General features: G+C 30.1%; 1 long non-coding RNA gene across 2 annotated transcripts; it reads right to left on the reverse strand.

The window, feature by feature from the left end:
* Positions 1 to 1,100: 1,100 nt before the first annotated feature.
* On the reverse strand, positions 1,101 to 14,118 carry LOC134722529 (uncharacterized). Of its 2 annotated transcripts, none has more exons than XR_010107979.1 (3): positions 13,910 to 14,118; positions 5,671 to 5,730; positions 1,101 to 4,645 (listed from the first exon to the last, which is right to left on the reverse strand). It is a non-coding gene; the product is annotated as an uncharacterized LOC134722529 (long non-coding RNA). The 2 variants fall into 2 exon arrangements; XR_010107980.1 differs by lacking the exon at positions 13,910 to 14,118 and adding an exon at positions 13,675 to 13,903.
* Between the last annotated feature and the right edge of the window lie 7,612 nt (positions 14,119 to 21,730).

The following is a 21,730-nucleotide window of genomic DNA, read 5'->3' on the forward strand; positions in this document are numbered from 1 at the left end:
TCAAATTGTTTCATTCTCGGTGTTTGAATAATCTCATCTAAATTACTGAGATAACACCTGTGTGTTATTGCATGTCAAATTGTTTCATTCTCGGTGTTTGAATAATCTTTTCTAAATCACTGAGATAACACCTGTGTGTTATTGCATGTCAAATTGTTTCATTCTCGGTGTTTGAATAATCTCATCTAAATCACTGAGATAACACCTGTGTGTTATTGCATGTCAAATTGTTTCATTCTCGGTGTTTGAATAATCTCATCTAAATTACTGAGATAACACCTGTGTGTTATTGCATGTCAAATTGTTTCATTCTCGGTGTTTGAATAATCTCATCTAAATTACTGAGATAACACCTGTGTGTTATTGCATGTCAAATTGTTTCATTCTCGGTGTTTGAATAATCTCATCTAAATCACTGAGATAACACCTGTGTGTTATTGCATGTATGTCAAATTATTTCATGACATAATCCACAAGTGTAAACATGGTTAACGAGAATATTTAACTGTTGGGTTGGCATCTCTTGCATGTCTTGTGTTTTTTTTTTTAAAACTCTATAAAAATTATATTTTTCTCTTGGGCAAATATTGTTCGTGATTTTTCTTGATGGAAAGTAAGACAGCTGTTAATATTTAATGCTGAAATCTGTGATAAAACTTTTACTTTGGCTGCTGATTTTAGGGTGAAGGTTAAAAATCTTACCCTTCTACGGATAATCAGCCAATCAAGATTGTTAAAACACCATCAATGATTATGTTAGCAAAGGTTCTGTGATAAACACCTATAATTAATAACTTTTTTACATAGCGACTTGAATGATTCATTGGCAGTCATACCACATCTTTCATTTGTATAAACACCTGTATACTTGCTTGAAATGTCAAACATTTTCATAAGTTAGTCACTCAGGCAAAATCCATCAATATATCAATATCCCTTCAACCTAATGCATGATATCATGCTTATGATTTTTATTTTACCCTAAAATCAATCAATTCCCAGAAGGCAATAATTTGTGTGTTCCAAGATTTAGATATTCTTGCTGTCATCGTTATATCTAGGTTCTTACAAAGTGTGAGGTAATAATAGAAAACATACAATAACAATTAAAACACATTTATTTTGCATAACATATGTACATGTTGACATGATTCTGAATAAAATTCAAATAATAATCTAATAGTTTATATATTTCAGTTCACACTGAAAGTATATAATTACACTCAAATTTGTTTGCTATAGACAATAATAGATGTCTTTATGGATGTCAGTAAAAAAATAAAATAATAATTTGCCATGTAAGATCTGACACTGATTATTAAAAATTTCATTTAAAAAAAACAGACATCATCAAAAGAGCAAACGAAGACATTGACATACAAGATATTTGTTTTGGAATGTCACTTTGCATTTATTGGAATTGCTATTGAATATTTATTAATCTTGATTTACCATTTGATACACACTGCTAAATCTATTTTTTCACATAATTAAATTCAAATTAATATTAACCATGTAAATAATACTGCAAAACCAGATTATATGATATATTTGGAGTTTAAAAAAAAATAATTCAAGGAGATCATAATCATGATAATGGAGAGTTAAAAAACATAATAAATCAGGAATGTTTTTTGCATTAAAATAGAATTATGATGAATCTTCTCAAGTGGCACATTTGCTGTTTTGCTGTTATATAAAAAGATGAGTATCAGTAAAGCAATAAATGTTTAGCCCAAAGTGTTTGTGTCAGGGTTAGGTTTATACCCATGCATCAGATTTAGGTAACAAAACAAGAATGTGTCCAAAGTACATGGATGCCCCTCTCGCACTATCAGTTTCCATGTTCAATGAAAATGGGTAAAAAATAAAGATAGGCATTAAAATTAGAAAGATCATATCATAGGGAACTTGTGTACTAAGTTTCAAGTTGATTGGACTTCAACTTCATCAAAAACTACCTTGACCAAAAAGTTTAACCTGAAACTCGCACTTTCATTTTCAATGTTCAGTGTTATCGTGAAATTGGGGTAAAAATTTTTAATTTGTCTTTAAAATTAGAAAGATCATATAAGGATCATATGTACTAAGTTTTAGGTTGATTGGACTTCAGCTTCATCACAAACTACCTTGACCAAAAACTTAAGCCTGAAGTGGGACAGACGGACAAACTAATAGACGGACAGACGCAAAGACCAGAAAACATAATGACCCTTTACTATCGTAGGTGGGGCATAATAAGCACTATATCAACAAGATAAGGCATTATATTTAGGTAACAAATAAGCACTATATTGTCATGATCATGTATATCAACATTGTTAATGAAATTAAAACCTTTACATTAGGAACATGAACAATTAAAAACAAAATATATTAAGGTCAAGTTACAGTAAACAGGCAATGGAACAGATTGTGGTAAAATTTTGCTTCCCATTGTTTGTTGAACAGATAATTGAAAAAAATAATGCATTTATCTTTTTCAAATTAAAAAAAAAACTGATTGAGTTCTTTCAACATGTCCAAAGTATGTTAATTTTTGCATAAAAAGAACAATTTATCTTAAAATCATAAAATCTCTCTACTCTATCGATTTTCTTAAAATGCATGAAATGGTAAATAGAGTACCACAAATTATCAAAAAAGTGTAATGTCATTGCGTTGTAAAAATGTTTTAGGCCATTAAACCTTAGAATTTTAATGTTTTCCCTTCCAACTAAAGTGGTGAATACTATAAAAACAAAGTCAATAACACCATGAATTTACCAAAATTTCATATATTTTGGTTATAGAGAAAGATAAAAGTCTTTAAACACCATTAAGGATGGTAAAAATGAAACTTTTCAGAATGTTATGAATGAAATGCTGAACCCAACATTTGAAGCAACAAACAAATAAACATAAAAAAATGGGTAAAAAACCCTTGTTGAAGTATTTAACAATATATATTTATAAAAATAACATAATAAGCACCTTTATTAAAAAAAAATACTGGTTAAATGAGATCTTCACTGTGAAAGAGACAACAAATAATATTAACCCGTAGTTGTAAAAGTAATAATAGAAAAGAACTGAAATTGATGTATGGGTTCAATTCAATTTTAAATAATCAATTTGTCCATCTTTTTCAAATGTTAACATGGTTAAGATTAAATGAAAAAAATCATGTTTCAAACACATTCAATCTGTCAACCAACTATATTTACAACTATACACATTATAATCAAAAAGATTTTCGAAAAGAGCACTGGATTATGGATACATTATTAAATATGAAGAATACAAGTACTTGTTTCAGCTGTGCTGCACCCAATTTGTCAGCTTGTTTTGAGTGAAATGCTGAACCCAATTTGTCAGCATGTTATGAGTAAAATGTTGAACCCAACAAACAAATTAACACAAAAAATGGGTCTAAAAACCCTTGTTAAAAATTTAACATTAAACATCATATATATATTTATAAAAATAACATAATAAGCACCTTTATTTAAAAAAAAATACTGGTTAAATGAGATCTTCACTGTGAAAGAGACAACAAATAATATTAACCCGTAGTTGTAAAAGTAATAATAGAAAAGAACTGAAATTGATGTATGGTTTCTATTCAACCCTAAATAATCAATTTGTCCATCTTTTTCAAATGTTAACATGTTTAAGATTCAATGAAATCAACAACTATATTTACAACTATACACATTATAATCAAAAAGATTTTCGAAAAGAGCACTGGATTATGGATACATTATTAAATATGAAGAATACAAGTACTTGTTTCAGCTGTGCTGCACCCAATTTGTCAGCTTGTTTTGAGTGAAATGCTGAACCCAATTTGTCAGCATGTTATGAGTGAAATGTTGAACCCAACAAACAAATAAACACAAAAAAATGGGTCTAAAAACCCTTTTTGAAGAATTTTACAATATACTTGATATATATTTATAAAAATAACATAAAAAGCACCTTTATTTAAAAAAATACTGGTTAAATCAGATCTTCACGGTGAAAGAGACAACAAATAATATTAACCTGTAGTTGTAAAAGTAATGATAGGCAAAAAACTGGAAATAAATTTTGTGTATCCATCTGACATGTCTGATCCATGGTCTCAATTCAATTAAAAAAATATATATAGTAACAATCTTACTACAGGAATATTCTATTTAAATGTAACCATGAGATAAAGCACATTGAAGCATATCAGTACTTTAAATGGAATATTACTATTGCAAGGGACTTTAATTAAATTACAATGATCCTAAGTAACCAATGTAGTAATGATATGATAATTACCCATAAAAATAAGTTGTTGAATTGATTCTCCATGTAAAAAATCTGATGATAGTCTTGTGGATTTATAAAAAAGATCAGTTTTCCTAAAACGTAACATACTTAGTTAACATGATTACTATTTATAAATTCATGATTTTAAAGCCAAATTAATTCTGTATGTTCAACAACTTCAAACCAAAAAGTCAGGAAATTTGTAAAAAAATCTGGATGCACTTTCGAATATCAAGTCTGGTGGCTGTAACAATTTATCAAACTCTGACTGTAATACACTAAACACTTTTGGCATTAAAGTCCACTTTTCTTTTGAGCTTTCTTTAAAGAACTGGACCCAATAGGTTCCATCATACTTTGTGATCTGAAAAAAAAAAAGAAATACTGAACAGTATAAAAATGGAAATAACATCTGAAATTAGTTACTTCATCAATGATCTTCTGTTTAACCATGCTTTAACATTAAACCTGGCCATTGCTTTTGGATCCTTGTATTGCAGGGCAAAAGATGAGGCATCTTCAACAATATATGTCTGCACTTTTTTTCCAAGACAGTAGGAAAAGAGTTCAACGTCACACAATGGCATTTCATGTATCAAATCCATGAAGATTTTTTCTTTTGTCTCACAGTTCTTTTGTGAAATTGCTTTCATTAAATTCTTCATTAGGTCATAAGGAAAGTGTTCTTCACCATCATCAGTGAACGATGTCTGACTTGCAGCATCATTAATGCTATCTCCTTGTTTATTGTAACTACTGGTGCCTTCCATCATGTCAGAAGACTCATTAGGGTATTCAGTTTTCCTCCTTTTAACATTAGTGCGCCACTTTTTCTTAATGCATACATTACATTCCTCGTCTGAGTGCGGAAGGAAATCAAATAGTTCTGTTTTATAATTTGAAACCGAATCCCCTGATTGGTCATTTTTACTTCGCCATGTTCGATAACGATACAGATCTCGTGAATCTTTACGGCAGATCAAAGAGGGAAAGACTTCAGATGGTTCAGCTTCAATGTCAATATTATACAGCTCATCTAGCTCTACTTTAAAACGTGTTTTGTTGTATGCATATTTTGTTGACACATTTTTCCCACAAAGTCGACACATTTGTTCCAATTTTATGGCATGATAATTTTGATCTGCCATTTTGTTTCATTAAAGGGAGTTATGTCTTAAACTGCATGTTATCAAATGCCTGTAAAGATAGATCACCATTAAAATGGGTTGGAATATTGAGCAACACTGCTTAAATGGCTTTTGTAATTTATTAGGCAAAACATGTTCTATTCTGCCGGGTACTTAAGATCATTTTTAAAATGTTATAAACCGCAGGCAACAGTATCCCATTTTGTATGCACCTGTTTAAATGTCACTAAAAATTTCTTACCTAAAGATGTTGCCTCCATGTTTCTTGTGAGTTGTTTCTGTTATACAAAAAGAATTTAACCTGAAACAAAACCCAGATTTCTGTAAAAACTCTTTAAAACAAGCTTACCTTAAAGTTCTCTCTGTAAAAACCTACGTCTGTTATCAACATAGAATGAAAGATAAGGATTTTTAGACACATATGAATTATTGAAAGATATTTTAATCATTTTTGAAGAAACAAATAATTATAAACTCACACATTCAGAAACAAAGTTATAATACCAAACTAAATGTTTTTAAAAGTGATCTCTTGGTAATAACACCCTGTTGTTATTCCATGATAAAGTTCTCTTGGTAATAACACCCTGTTGTTATTCCATGATAAAGTTCTCTTTCTAATAACCTACGTCTGTTATTAATGTGCATGATGTGATTGAAAATTAATTCTCTCCATAGAATGAAAGATAAAGTTTTTTAGACATATTTAAATTATTGAAAGATATTTTGATCATTTTTGAAGAAACAAACAATTATCAACTCACACTTTACCAGAAGACATGTTGTACCAAGAATCAGACTTAAACATGTTATATTGAATAATTACATGTAAAATTCAAAATAATTTTTTTTAACGCAAACATTGACAATCAAAGACCAAATTCTTATTTGGTTTCTTTATATCGCAAACAGTTAAAATCTCATTTAGGTCTTAAAAGAACAAATCACAATTATAAATGCACAGGATAATATCTCAATTTAGTCACTTGGGTAATTGTGATTATTTTGCATTTTAGACAATTAATGTACAGTTGTCCCCTCCCCCTTTTCTCAACAGCTCTTGCTTTTTAATCCCTTCATAACTATAGCATTTCAACCTTTTCGATGAAATTTAAACATTTTGAATATGGCAGATAATTTAATATCTATATTCCTTTCAGAAACAAAGTTATAATACCAAACTAAATGTTTTTAAAAGGGATCTCTTGGTAATAACACCCTGTTGTTATTCCATGATAAAGTTCTCTCTGTAATAACCTACGTCTGTTATAAATGTGCATGATGTGATTGAAAATTAATTCTCTCCATAGAATGAAAGATTAACTTTTTTAGACATATTTAAATTATTGAAAGATATTTTGATCATTTTTGAAGAAACAAACAATTATCAACTCACACTTTACCAGAAGACATGTTGTACCAAGAATCAGACTTAAACATGTTATATTGAATAATTACATGTAAAATTCAAAATAATTTTTTTTTACCCAAACATTGACAATCAAAGACCAAATTCTTATTTGGTTTCTTTATATCGCAAACAGTTAAAATCTCATTTAGGTCTTAAAAGAACAAATCACAATTATAAATGCACAGGATAATATCTCAATTTAGTCACTTGGGTAATTGTGATTATTTTGCATTTTAGACAATTAATGTACAGTTGTCCCCTCCCCCTTTTCTCAACAGCTCTTGCTTTTTAATCCCTTCATAACTATAGCATTTCAACCTTTTCGATGAAATTTAAACATTTTGAATATGGCAGATAATTTAATATCTATATTCCTTTCAGAAACAAAGTTATAATACCAAACTAAATGTTTTTAAAAGTGATCTCTTGGTAATAACACCCTGTTGTTATTCCATGATAAAGTTCTCTCTGTAATAACCTACGTCTGTTATAAATGTGCATGATGTGATTGAAAATTAATTCTCTCCATAGAATGAAAGATTAACTTTTTTAGACATATTTAAATTATTGAAAGATATTTTGATCATTTTTGAAGAAACAAACAATTATCAACTCACACTTTACCAGAAGACATGTTGTACCAAGAATCAGACTTAAACATGTTATATTGAATAATTACATGTAAAATTCAAAATAATTTTTTTTAACGCAAACATTGACAATCAAAGACCAAATTCTTATTTGGTTTCTTTATATCGCAAACAGTTAAAATCTCATTTAGGTCTTAAAAGAACAAATCACAATTATAAATGCACAGGATAATATCTCAATTTAGTCACTTGGGTAATTGTGATTATTTTGCATTTTAGACAATTAATGTACAGTTGTCCCCTCCCCCTTTTCTCAACAGCTCTTGCTTTTTAATCCCTTCATAACTATAGCATTTCAACCTTTTCGATGAAATTTAAACATTTTGAATATGGCAGATAATTTAATATCTATATTCCTTTCAGAAACAAAGTTATAATACCAAACTAAATGTTTTTAAAAGTGATCTCTTGGTAATAACACCCTGTTGTTATTCCATGATAAAGTTCTCTCTGTAATAACCTACGTCTGTTATAAATGTGCATGATGTGATTGAAAATTAATTCTCTCCATAGAATGAAAGATTAACTTTTTTAGACATATTTAAATTATTGAAAGATATTTTGATCATTTTTGAAGAAACAAACAATTATCAACTCAAAATTTACCAGAAGACATGTTGTACCAAGAATCAGACTTAAACATGTTATATTGAATAATTACATGTAAAATTCAAAATATTTTTTTTTAACGCAAACATTGACAATCAAAGACCAAATTCTTATTTGGTTTCTTTATATCGCAAACAGTTAAAATCTCATTTAGGTCTTAAAAGAACAAATCACAATTATAAATGCACAGGATAATATCTCAATTTAGTCACTTGGGTAATTGTGATTATTTTGCATTTTAGACAATCAATGTACAGTTGTCCCTCCCCCTTTTCTCAACATCTCTTACTTTTTAATCCTTTCATCTCTGTAGCATTTCAACCTTTTTCGATGAAATTTAAACATTTTGAATATGGCAGATAATTTAATATCTATATTCCATTCAGAAACAAAGTTATAATACCAAACTAAATGTTTTTAAAAGTGATCTCTTGGTAATAACACCCTGTTGTTATTCCATGATAAAGTTCTCTCTGTAATAACCTACGTCTGTTATAAATGTGCATGATGTGATTGAAAATTAATTCTCTCCATAGAATGAAAGATTAACTTTTTTAGACATATTTAAATTATTGAAAGATATTTTGATCATTTTTGAAGAAACAAACAATTATCAACTCACACTTTACCAGAAGACATGTTGTACCAAGAATCAGACTTAAACATGTTATATTGAATAATTACATGTAAAATTCAAAATAATTTTTTTTAACGCAAACATTGACAATCAAAGACCAAATTCTTATTTGGTTTCTTTATATCGCAAACAATTAAAATCTCATTTAGGTCTTAAAAGAACAAATCACAATTATAAATGCACAGGATAATATCTCAATTTAGTCACTTGGGTAATTGTGATTATTTTGCATTTTAGACAATCAATGTACAGTTGTCCCTCCCCCTTTTCTCAACATCTCTTACTTTTTAATCCTTTCATCTCTGTAGCATTTCAACCTTTTTCGATGAAATTTAAACATTTTGAATATGGCAGATAATTTAATATCTATATTCCATTCAGAAACAAAGTTATAATACCAAACTAAATGTTTTTAAAAGTGATCTCTTGGTAATAACACCCTGTTGTTATTCCATGATAAAGTTCTCTCTGTAATAACCTACGTCTGTTATAAATGTGCATGATGTGATTGAAAATTAATTCTCTCCATAGAATGAAAGATTAACTTTTTTAGACATATTTAAATTATTGAAAGATATTTTGATCATTTTTGAAGAAACAAACAATTATCAACTCACACTTTACCAGAAGACATGTTGTACCAAGATCAGACTTAAACATGTTATATTGAATAATTACATGTAAAATTCAAAATAATTTTTTTTAACGCAAACATTGACAATCAAAGACCAAATTCTTATTTGGTTTCTTTATATCGCAAACAATTAAAATCTCATTTAGGTCTTAAAAGAACAAATCACAATTATAAATGCACAGGATAATATCTCAATTTAGTCACTTGGGTAATTGTGATTATTTTGCATTTTAGACAATCAATGTACAGTTGTCCCTCCCCCTTTTCTCAACATCTCTTACTTTTTAATCCTTTCATCTCTGTAGCATTTCAACCTTTTTCGATGAAATTTAAACATTTTGAATATGGCAGATAATTTAATATCTATATTCCATTCAGAAACAAAGTTATAATACCAAACTAAATGTTTTTAAAAGTGATCTCTTGGTAATAACACCCTGTTGTTATTCCATGATAAAGTTCTCTCTGTAATAACCTACGTCTGTTATAAATGTGCATGATGTGATTGAAAATTAATTCTCTCCATAGAATGAAAGATTAACTTTTTTAGACATATTTAAATTATTGAAAGATATTTTGATCATTTTTGAAGAAACAAACAATTATCAACTCACACTTTACCAGAAGACATGTTGTACCAAGATCAGACTTAAACATGTTATATTGAATAATTACATGTAAAATTCAAAATAATTTTTTTTAACGCAAACATTGACAATCAAAGACCAAATTCTTATTTGGTTTCTTTATATCGCAAACAATTAAAATCTCATTTAGGTCTTAAAAGAACAAATCACAATTATAAATGCACAGGATAATATCTCAATTTAGTCACTTGGGTAATTGTGATTATTTTGCATTTTAGACAATCAATGTACAGTTGTCCCCTCCCCCTTTTCTCAACAGCTCTTGCTTTTTAATCCCTTCATTACTATAGCATTTCAACCTTTTCGATGAAATTTAAACATTTTGAATATGGCAGATAATTTAATATCTATATTCCTTTCAGAAACAAAGTTATAATACCAAACTTAATGTTTTTAAAAGTGATCTCTTGGTAATAACACCCTGTTGTTATTCCATGATAAAGTTCTCTCTGTAATAACCTACGTCTGTTATAAATGTGCATGATGTGATTGAAAATTAATTCTCTCCATAGAATGAAAGATTAACTTTTTTAGACATATTTAAATTATTGAAAGATATTTTGATCATTTTTGAAGAAACAAACAATTATCAACTCAAAATTTACCAGAAGACATGTTGTACCAAGAATCAGACTTAAACATGTTATATTGAATAATTACATGTAAAATTCAAAATAATTTTTTTTAACGCAAACATTGACAATCAAAGACCAAATTCTTATTTGGTTTCTTTATATCGCAAACAGTTAAAATCTCATTTAGGTCTTAAAGAACAAATCACAATTATAAATGCACAGGATAATATCTCAATTTAGTCACTTGGGTAATTGTGATTATTTTGCATTTTAGACAATCAATGTACAGTTGTCCCCTCCCCCTTTTCTCAACATCTCTTGCTTTTTAATCCTTTCATCTCTGTAGCATTTCAACCTTTTTCGATGAAATTTAAACATTTTGAATATGGCAGATAATTTAATATCTATATTCCATTCAGAAACAAAGTTATAATACCAAACTAAATGTTTTTAAAAGTGATCTCTTGGTAATAACACCCTGTTGTTATTCCATGATAAAGTTCTCTTTGTAATAACACCCTGTTGTTATTCCATGATAAAGTTCTCTCTGTAATAACCTACGTCTGTTATTCATGTGCATGATGTGATGAAAATGGTTATTTTGAAATCTCAAAAACTATGACGTAGGTGAATACATCTCATGGATGTAATTTTTAATCACCTAGTTAATTGCGATGAGAACATGTTGTGAAAGCAACATATTCTATATAATATAAATGTAATTTCATGGTTAGTATATTTAACCAAATTCATATAAAATTAATTCTCTCCATAGGATGAAAGTTTTTCACTGCATTAAAGACCCATTATTGTCTCTTCTATGGTTGGTTTGTTGTCTCTTTGACACATTCCCCAATTCCCATTCTCAACTATGAATATGCATGTATGTTATGAAACTATAAACTTAAGTCAATCTGACCATAACAGTGCTCCTTCAAAAATGACATAAAAAGTGTTGGTGTAGGCACAAATATCATTTGTAGGTTGGGTTAGCTGAAACTCATGAATATAAAAAAGAAGATGTGGTATGATTGCCAATGAGTCAACTATCCACAAAAGACCAAAATGACACAGACAATTACAACTATAGGTCACTGTACGGCCTTCAACATTGAGCATAGCCCATACGGCATAGTCAGCTATAAAAGGCCCTGATAAGACAATGTAAAACAATTCAAACGAGAAAACTAAAGACCTTACTTAAGCAAAAATAACCAAAAACAAATATGTGACACATAAAATAAACAACATCCACTGAATTTACTCCGGACTTTGGAAAGACACATACATAAATAATGTGGCAGGGTTATACATGTTAGCAGGATCCCAACCCTCCCCTAACCTGGGACAGTGGTATATCAGTACAACAAACATAAAAAAATCAGTTGAAAACGGCTTAACTCATCATTTGCTCATCAAATGGACAAAAATAAAAGTGGACGGGGCCATATATTTTTTTGGCCTAAACAATTTAAACAGGATAACCAATTTTCAAAACTGAATAAAAACCATAGGGAAAAAAAATATATATGAACCACACAAAAAATTGACAACCACTGAACACAGGGAACAGCAGATTCCAGACTTCCATGTAGCCTACTTAAGACAGAGAAGAACAGGTGCATTTTAAAAAAACACACACTGAAATATATCAATTGAAAACAATATCTTTATAAAACATTGTTTGTACACCCAAACACCTTTTTGCAATTGCCATAAGTTTTTTCCTTCTCTTGGTCTTATATTTTAACCCTTACATAAATCATAATCACGATTATCATCATGATTATTTATATTTCATTTTCTTACTAACTTTATTATGTAAAGTTACATTATGCATGGCTACATTGGGTGCCGATTTAACATGTTTAACCAGGTGCCAAATTCGCTAGGTGGCGATTTGACTATACTTGGTGCCGATTTGACTTTACTTGGTGCCGATTTGACTAGAATTCATTCTATAGTATAATTACTATTTATAATCACGAAAAGTAATGAAGGGAGACAAAACAATATATTTTTTAAGACTGCATGAGTTATCTCCCAACAAAGTGACACACAAAAATATAAAAAAAAAGTCTCCTGTGATAACATATCGTCGTGTCATATGTTTTCGTATGTCATATGTTTTCGTATCAACCACATTTCGTCGGTTTCGGCTGCATACGCATACATTGTGGCGTGTTTTTCGGTTTCTATATTTAGAACAACAACACCACTACAACTTGACATAATTAAAACATATTCAACGTCGCTTTTTAAAGACGTTAGAACAAATTAAATAAAACTGACCTATTTAGCCATTTTTATTTAATGTCATAAATATGCATCACTAGAATAGTTGTGGAGAAAAATTCTGAAGGGTTAAAATAAAGTCCAGATATGTTTTTTGCAAGTCAGATACTGGATCTTCAAGACATATGACTGTCATGTGTTTTCTGGGTCGTTTTAATTACAAACCAGCGAGTTAAAATTAGCAGGGTTCTTATATAAAATGGTTGTTCAAAATCTAATTATTCAATATTTCATTGATAATTTTTTTTATACATCCTTGATTCATGAAGATGAAAACAGTCTTGACTTTTTATATTTAATCCTAAATTTTGAAAACTGCATTTTATTTTAGAAACAATAATGTATTTTGTACAAACCAGGTGCCAATCTGATATTAATCAAAATCTTAAAATTTCAGCACACAATTCACCAACCTAAAACTATTTACTAGTAATTTTTAGTACTGAAAAGTATTTAATAACTTTTTTTATGATTCAAGCGATCATTAGAACCACGACTTTAGAAAATATTAATTTCCGGATTTTGTAGTCATTTCCTGTCCGTGTACTGATCCAATTTTTATTTCATACGAAAACATATGACGCCGTTTTTTTTACATACAAAAATCGCAAAGTAATCGGAAACAGTCAAAAATCGTAGTAAGCATTGACAAAAAATCTAGATACCTAAAATCAATCTACAGGACATGCTTTTTAAATTTGAGTAAACACCGGATTAAAAACTCAACAGTGAAAACTGTAAGCAGTGAAAATTGTTATTAGTACGAAAACACATTACACGATGATACATGTGTTATCTTAATTGGACCCCTTCTCGTTTCAAAACAATTGCGCAGAAACTTATCGATCGTGCGCAGACACAAATTCGACAGAGTAATGTTCTTTAATAACCAACAAATTAGATTAATTTGTGCCTATACCCCAAAGCTATCTTATAACACACGAAAATGTCTGACGTAAATACACTTCTTTCAATAATAATAGTGACATAAAATCAATAAATACTGTTTACAAACAACTTACCTTACAGCGTGTGTTGGATCAAAATGGCGTGTTAAATAATGCGCGCGCATGTCGGATCACGTGGGACTTAGAGCATCGACAGAACAGCGGTAAATTCAAAAATGTTGTCTGCCGTTAAGATTTTCTCGTCGAGATAACACCCATGTGTTATTTCAGATCAATTTTTTCGTGAGATAACGGACATGTGTTATTTCAGATTGATAAACTGAAGGGTGGATAACTCTTGTAATTTTTCCACAATAACATGCATTGGTTATTTTCTGTAATAACTCTATAGGGTTATAGCCCTGACTGAATTTAGGTCAAAATCTTTAATTGTTTTTACATAGGCGGTAATGGTAACGTTTTTTCCTGTAGCTCAGTCCATATCGTTAACTTGGATATGTATGATAGCTTGTTTCGAAGCTGTGACATTTTCACATATGTGGTTAAATTTTCGGGGTACGAAGTGAGATTACTTTTCCGTAAATTAGCAAACACCGAACATCCTGTTGTGATGCGGCTCCTTGTGGTAAAATATCCCCTTTTTAACACAATAAGTTCTTTGAAAATTTAAAACTTTAAACACATTCAATAGCTCCATAGTTTTTACACATTTATTCTATGTTCCTCTTCTTTCCTAATCACCACAAATAATTAAGTTCAGTCATTTGCTAAAAATAGAAACATGTCCAATATCACTACACAGAGATTTTTTCTTTACACGTGACTTTTGAGTTCCTCATTTCAAGGCGCATTAGGGATGTTGTCCCATATTGTAATCCATACTTCTGATTTTTCCAAATATTTTTATGTGATCTTCATCGGTATAATATTCTGAATAAATCTTTGTATTTTTGTCCATTTCTGAAAAAAAAATAAAGTTGTTTTAGCACTATAAGGCAATGACACTTTCGTCGCTATATTCATTTATTTTGAATACAATGAGTATGTATAAGTAATTTCTTCCAGATTACCTCCACTAGTCAAATCAAGGACAAAACTTCTGATTATAACCTTTAATTACAATACACAGACCCTGATAAAGCATTCTATAAAATTTTCTTGTGCCTGAAAGTGCATTTTGACAGAGAAATTATGCAAAACTGAAGGTTTTATAAAAAAAAACAACACCAAAATAATTATTTTTACTAGTGGAAATCTTGTATTTAATACTATTGAAACCGCTCTAAACTACTGGGAAAGTCATCCGTATCATATAATTAGAGTGCAATATAGTGCAAATTTTCAAAACTTGTCCTTTCACATAATTCCATTTGAGAAAAAATGTTTTTTACATGTTTTTCAGTGAAAACCTTTTATCAGTGAGAAATCCACATGAGGTCTTAACGGAAACATTGTGACATCACATGTATTATGGCATCATTAAATAACGACAGATCAAAATAGCGCTAAATATAGTTTGCAGTGTTACGTGAGAAACAGTTGCCGCAAGATTTAACTGGATATATTGAGTCCAAACGATCTGTAACTAAGCCTTTTCATTTAATACCAAGACCATAGCAACAGTTTTCATATTAGCATATTTTTAACATACCGACTGTAATTTCAATTGCATAAATACCAGAAATAAACAATTAGAGCTTGATTATTAAAACAAAATGCTTACCAGTTATTCAGGACTTTTTAAAACCTCTAGTTTGCCATCTCAGGTTGAAAAATAATGATATGTCTGGAACTGAAATGAGACCAAAAAAAAATACTCAGGCTGTGTTATCATTTGATTTAAATACATAAGTATTATTGAGAGAGAGAAATCTATTCTAGAAAGTTTAATCACAAAGAAAGACAAATGCTTCTCCTTTGTGGTTAGCCACCTTCATTTAAACCTTTTGTATAAGAACCATGGGTAGTAGCTAACTACATGTAGCTTAATAGTTGAATAGGTGCAGAAATATTGTTTTCAAGAAGGTTTGACCCTCCCCCTTTTTCACTGAGAAATGACAATATCCTTTGTTTTGCTCATGTGCATTAAAATAATAATTCATGATTTTCTAAAAACATGTAACTGTTTTTGTCTGTGTTTTTGTGCATATGATATCTACTGACCAGGGGTCAAATCATTGGATAAAGGCACATGCGATGATGAATCTCACATTACTCGTATGAAGTGTGTTATCTCCCTTGATTATCAGGTATTCCTGTAGACCAGAGTGTTATTACATAACAAAGACTATATTGTGTCATGTTAACTTACAATTTAATAATATTAAAAGTTATTTCTTGCCTTTTCACTGTAGTAAACACATTCCTTTCGGATCTCTCGGAAGTAAACAAATTTATTATTGTGCCTAAAACAAGTGTTCAGCCCCGTGCTAGTAATGCATTTTAAAAGCGAAAATTTTCTTGAGTTTTTGCTGATCTTTATCAATAACATTTATCTTAAACAATTTATAATATCTAGGTATAAATAAAAAACTACTAACCATCATTTTGGGTGGTGTACAAGGTGAAATCATCCATAAATCAGTCTGACAACCTCTGCCAGGAATTGAGCTTCTAATTTAGGTCAAAATCTTTAATTGTTTTTACATAGGCGGTAATGGTAACGTTTTTTCCTGTAGCTCAGTCCATATCGTTAACTTGGATATGTATGATAGCTTGTTTCGAAGCTGTGACATTTTCACATATGTGGTTAAATTTTCGGGGTACGAAGTGAGATTACTTTTCCGTAAATTAGCAAACACCGAACATCCTGTTGTGATGCGGCTCCTTGTGGTAAAATATCCCCTTTTTAACACAATAAGTTCTTTGAAAATTTAAAACTTTAAACACATTCAATAGCTCCATAGTTTTTACACATTTATTCTATGTTCCTCTTCTTTCCTAATCACCACAAATAATTAAGTTCAGTCATTTGCTAAAAATAGAAACATGTCCAATATCACTACACAGAGATTTTTTCTTTACACGTGACTTTTGAGTTCCTCATTTCAAGGCGCATTAGGGATGTTGTCCCATATTGTAATCCATACTTCTGATTTTTCCAAATATTTTTATGTGATCTTCATCGGTATAATATTCTGAATAAATCTTTGTATTTTTGTCCATTTCTGAAAAAAAAATAAAGTTGTTTTAGCACTATAAGGCAATGACACTTTCGTCGCTATATTCATTTATTTTGAATACAATGAGTATGTATAAGTAATTTCTTCCAGATTACCTCCACTAGTCAAATCAAGGACAAAACTTCTGATTATAACCTTTAATTACAATACACAGACCCTGATAAAGCATTCTATAAAATTTTCTTGTGCCTGAAAGTGCATTTTGACAGAGAAATTATGCAAAACTGAAGGTTTTATAAAAAAAAACAACACCAAAATAATTATTTTTACTAGTGGAAATCTTGTATTTAATACTATTGAAACCGCTCTAAACTACTGGGAAAGTCATCCGTATCATATAATTAGAGTGCAATATAGTGCAAATTTTCAAAACTTGTCCTTTCACATAATTCCATTTGAGAAAAAATGTTTTTTACATGTTTTTCAGTGAAAACCTTTTATCAGTGAGAAATCCACATGAGGTCTTAACGGAAACATTGTGACATCACATGTATTATGGCATCATTAAATAACGACAGATCAAAATAGCGCTAAATATAGTTTGCAGTGTTACGTGAGAAACAGTTGCCGCAAGATTTAACTGGATATATTGAGTCCAAACGATCTGTAACTAAGCCTTTTCATTTAATACCAAGACCATAGCAACAGTTTTCATATTAGCATATTTTTAACATACCGACTGTAATTTCAATTGCATAAATACCAGAAATAAACAATTAGAGCTTGATTATTAAAACAAAATGCTTACCAGTTATTCAGGACTTTTTAAAACCTCTAGTTTGCCATCTCAGGTTGAAAAATAATGATATGTCTGGAACTGAAATGAGACCAAAAAAAAATACTCAGGCTGTGTTATCATTTGATTTAAATACATAAGTATTATTGAGAGAGAGAAATCTATTCTAGAAAGTTTAATCACAAAGAAAGACAAATGCTTCTCCTTTGTGGTTAGCCACCTTCATTTAAACCTTTTGTATAAGAACCATGGGTAGTAGCTAACTACATGTAGCTTAATAGTTGAATAGGTGCAGAAATATTGTTTTCAAGAAGGTTTGACCCTCCCCCTTTTTCACTGAGAAATGACAATATCCTTTGTTTTGCTCATGTGCATTAAAATAATAATTCATGATTTTCTAAAAACATGTAACTGTTTTTGTCTGTGTTTTTGTGCATATGATATCTACTGACCAGGGGTCAAATCATTGGATAAAGGCACATGCGATGATGAATCTCACATTACTCGTATGAAGTGTGTTATCTCCCTTGATTATCAGGTATTCCTGTAGACCAGAGTGTTATTACATAACAAAGACTATATTGTGTCATGTTAACTTACAATTTAATAATATTAAAAGTTATTTCTTGCCTTTTCACTGTAGTAAACACATTCCTTTCGGATCTCTCGGAAGTAAACAAATTTATTATTGTGCCTAAAACAAGTGTTCAGCCCCGTGCTAGTAATGCATTTTAAAAGCGAAAATTTTCTTGAGTTTTTGCTGATCTTTATCAATAACATTTATCTTAAACAATTTATAATATCTAGGTATAAATAAAAAACTACTAACCATCATTTTGGGTGGTGTACAAGGTGAAATCATCCATAAATCAGTCTGACAACCTCTGCCAGGAATTGAGCTTCTAATTTGGGTCAAAATCTTTAATTGTTTTTACATAGGCGGTAATGGTAACGTTTTTTCCTGTAGCTCAGTCCATATCGTTAACTTGGATATGTATGATAGCTTGTTTCGAAGCTGTGACATTTTCACATATGTGGTTAAATTTTCGGGGTACGAAGTGAGATTACTTTTTCCGTAAATTAGCAAACACCGAACATCCTGTTGTGATGCGGCTCCTTGTGGTAAAATATCCCCTTTTTAACACAATAAGTTCTTTGAAAATTTAAAACTTTAAACACATTCAATAGCTCCATAGTTTTTACACATTTATTCTATGTTCCTCTTCTTTCCTAATCACCACAAATAATTAAGTTCAGTCATTTGCTAAAAATAGAAACATGTCCAATATCACTACACAGAGATTTTTTTCTTTACACGTGACTTTTGAGTTCCTCATTTCAAGGCGCATTAGGGATGTTGTCCCATATTGTAATCCATACTTCTGATTTTTCCAAATATTTTTATGTGATCTTCATCGGTATAATATTCTGAATAAATCTTTGTATTTTTGTCCATTTCTGAAAAAAAAATAAAGTTGTTTTAGCACTATAAGGCAATGACACTTTCGTCGCTATATTCATTTATTTTGAATACAATGAGTATGTATAAGTAATTTCTTCCAGATTACCTCCACTAGTCAAATCAAGGACAAAACTTCTGATTATAACCTTTAATTACAATACACAGACCCTGATAAAGCATTCTATAAAATTTTCTTGTGCCTGAAAGTGCATTTTGACAGAGAAATTATGCAAAACTGAAGGTTTTATAAAAAAAAACAACACCAAAATAATTATTTTTACTAGTGGAAATCTTGTATTTAATACTATTGAAACCGCTCTAAACTACTGGGAAAGTCATCCGTATCATATAATTAGAGTGCAATATAGTGCAAATTTTCAAAACTTGTCCTTTCACATAATTCCATTTGAGAAAAAATGTTTTTTACATGTTTTTCAGTGAAAACCTTTTATCAGTGAGAAATCCACATGAGGTCTTAACGGAAACATTGTGACATCACATGTATTATGGCATCATTAAATAACGACAGATCAAAATAGCGCTAAATATAGTTTGCAGTGTTACGTGAGAAACAGTTGCCGCAAGATTTAACTGGATATATTGAGTCCAAACGATCTGTAACTAAGCCTTTTCATTTAATACCAAGACCATAGCAACAGTTTTCATATTAGCATATTTTTAACATACCGACTGTAATTTCAATTGCATAAATACCAGAAATAAACAATTAGAGCTTGATTATTAAAACAAAATGCTTACCAGTTATTCAGGACTTTTTAAAACCTCTAGTTTGCCATCTCAGGTTGAAAAATAATGATATGTCTGGAACTGAAATGAGACCAAAAAAAAATACTCAGGCTGTGTTATCATTTGATTTAAATACATAAGTATTATTGAGAGAGAGAAATCTATTCTAGAAAGTTTAATCACAAAGAAAGACAAATGCTTCTCCTTTGTGGTTAGCCACCTTCATTTAAACCTTTTGTATAAGAACCATGGGTAGTAGCTAACTACATGTAGCTTAATAGTTGAATAGGTGCAGAAATATTGTTTTCAAGAAGGTTTGACCCTCCCCCTTTTTCACTGAGAAATGACAATATCCTTTGTTTTGCTCATGTGCATTAAAATAATAATTCATGATTTTCTAAAAACATGTAACTGTTTTTGTCTGTGTTTTTGTGCATATGATATCTACTGACCAGGGGTCAAATCATTGGATAAAGGCACATGCGATGATGAATCTCACATTACTCGTATGAAGTGTGTTATCTCCCTTGATTATCAGGTATTCCTGTAGACCAGAGTGTTATTACATAACAAAGACTATATTGTGTCATGTTAACTTACAATTTAATAATATTAAAAGTTATTTCTTGCCTTTTCACTGTAGTAAACACATTCCTTTCGGATCTCTCGGAAGTAAACAAATTTATTATTGTGCCTAAAACAAGTGTTCAGCCCCGTGCTAGTAATGCATTTTAAAAGCGAAAATTTTCTTGAGTTTTTGCTGATCTTTATCAATAACATTTATCTTAAACAATTTATAATATCTAGGTATAAATAAAAAACTACTAACCATCATTTTGGGTGGTGTACAAGGTGAAATCATCCATAAATCAGTCTGACAACCTCTGCCAGGAATTGAGCTTCTAATTTGGGTCAAAATCTTTAATTGTTTTTACATAGGCGGTAATGGTAACGTTTTTTCCTGTAGCTCAGTCCATATCGTTAACTTGGATATGTATGATAGCTTGTTTCGAAGCTGTGACATTTTCACATATGTGGTTAAATTTTCGGGGTACGAAGTGAGATTACTTTTTCCGTAAATTAGCAAACACCGAACATCCTGTTGTGATGCGGCTCCTTGTGGTAAAATATCCCCTTTTTAACACAATAAGTTCTTTGAAAATTTAAAACTTTAAACACATTCAATAGCTCCATAGTTTTTACACATTTATTCTATGTTCCTCTACTTTCCTAATCACCACAAATAATTAAGTTCAGTCATTTGCTAAAAATAGAAACATGTCCAATATCACTACACAGAGATTTTTTTCTTTACACGTGACTTTTGAGTTCCTCATTTCAAGGCGCATTAGGGATGTTGTCCCATATTGTAATCCATACTTCTGATTTTTCCAAATATTTTTATGTGATCTTCATCGGTATAATATTCTGAATAAATCTTTGTATTTTTGTCCATTTCTGAAAAAAAAATAAAGTTGTTTTAGCACTATAAGGCAATGACACTTTCGTCGCTATATTCATTTATTTTGAATACAATGAGTATGTATAAGTAATTTCTTCCAGATTACCTCCACTAGTCAAATCAAGGACAAAACTTCTGATTATAACCTTTAATTACAATACACAGACCCTGATAAAGCATTCTATAAAATTTTCTTGTGCCTGAAAGTGCATTTTGACAGAGAAATTATGCAAAACTGAAGGTTTTATAAAAAAAAACAACACCAAAATAATTATTTTTACTAGTGGAAATCTTGTATTTAATACTATTGAAACCGCTCTAAACTACTGGGAAAGTCATCCGTATC

Source organism: Mytilus trossulus, chromosome 1, assembly GCF_036588685.1.
Source record: "Mytilus trossulus isolate FHL-02 chromosome 1, PNRI_Mtr1.1.1.hap1, whole genome shotgun sequence".
Classification (NCBI taxonomy): domain Eukaryota; kingdom Metazoa; phylum Mollusca; class Bivalvia; order Mytilida; family Mytilidae; genus Mytilus; species Mytilus trossulus.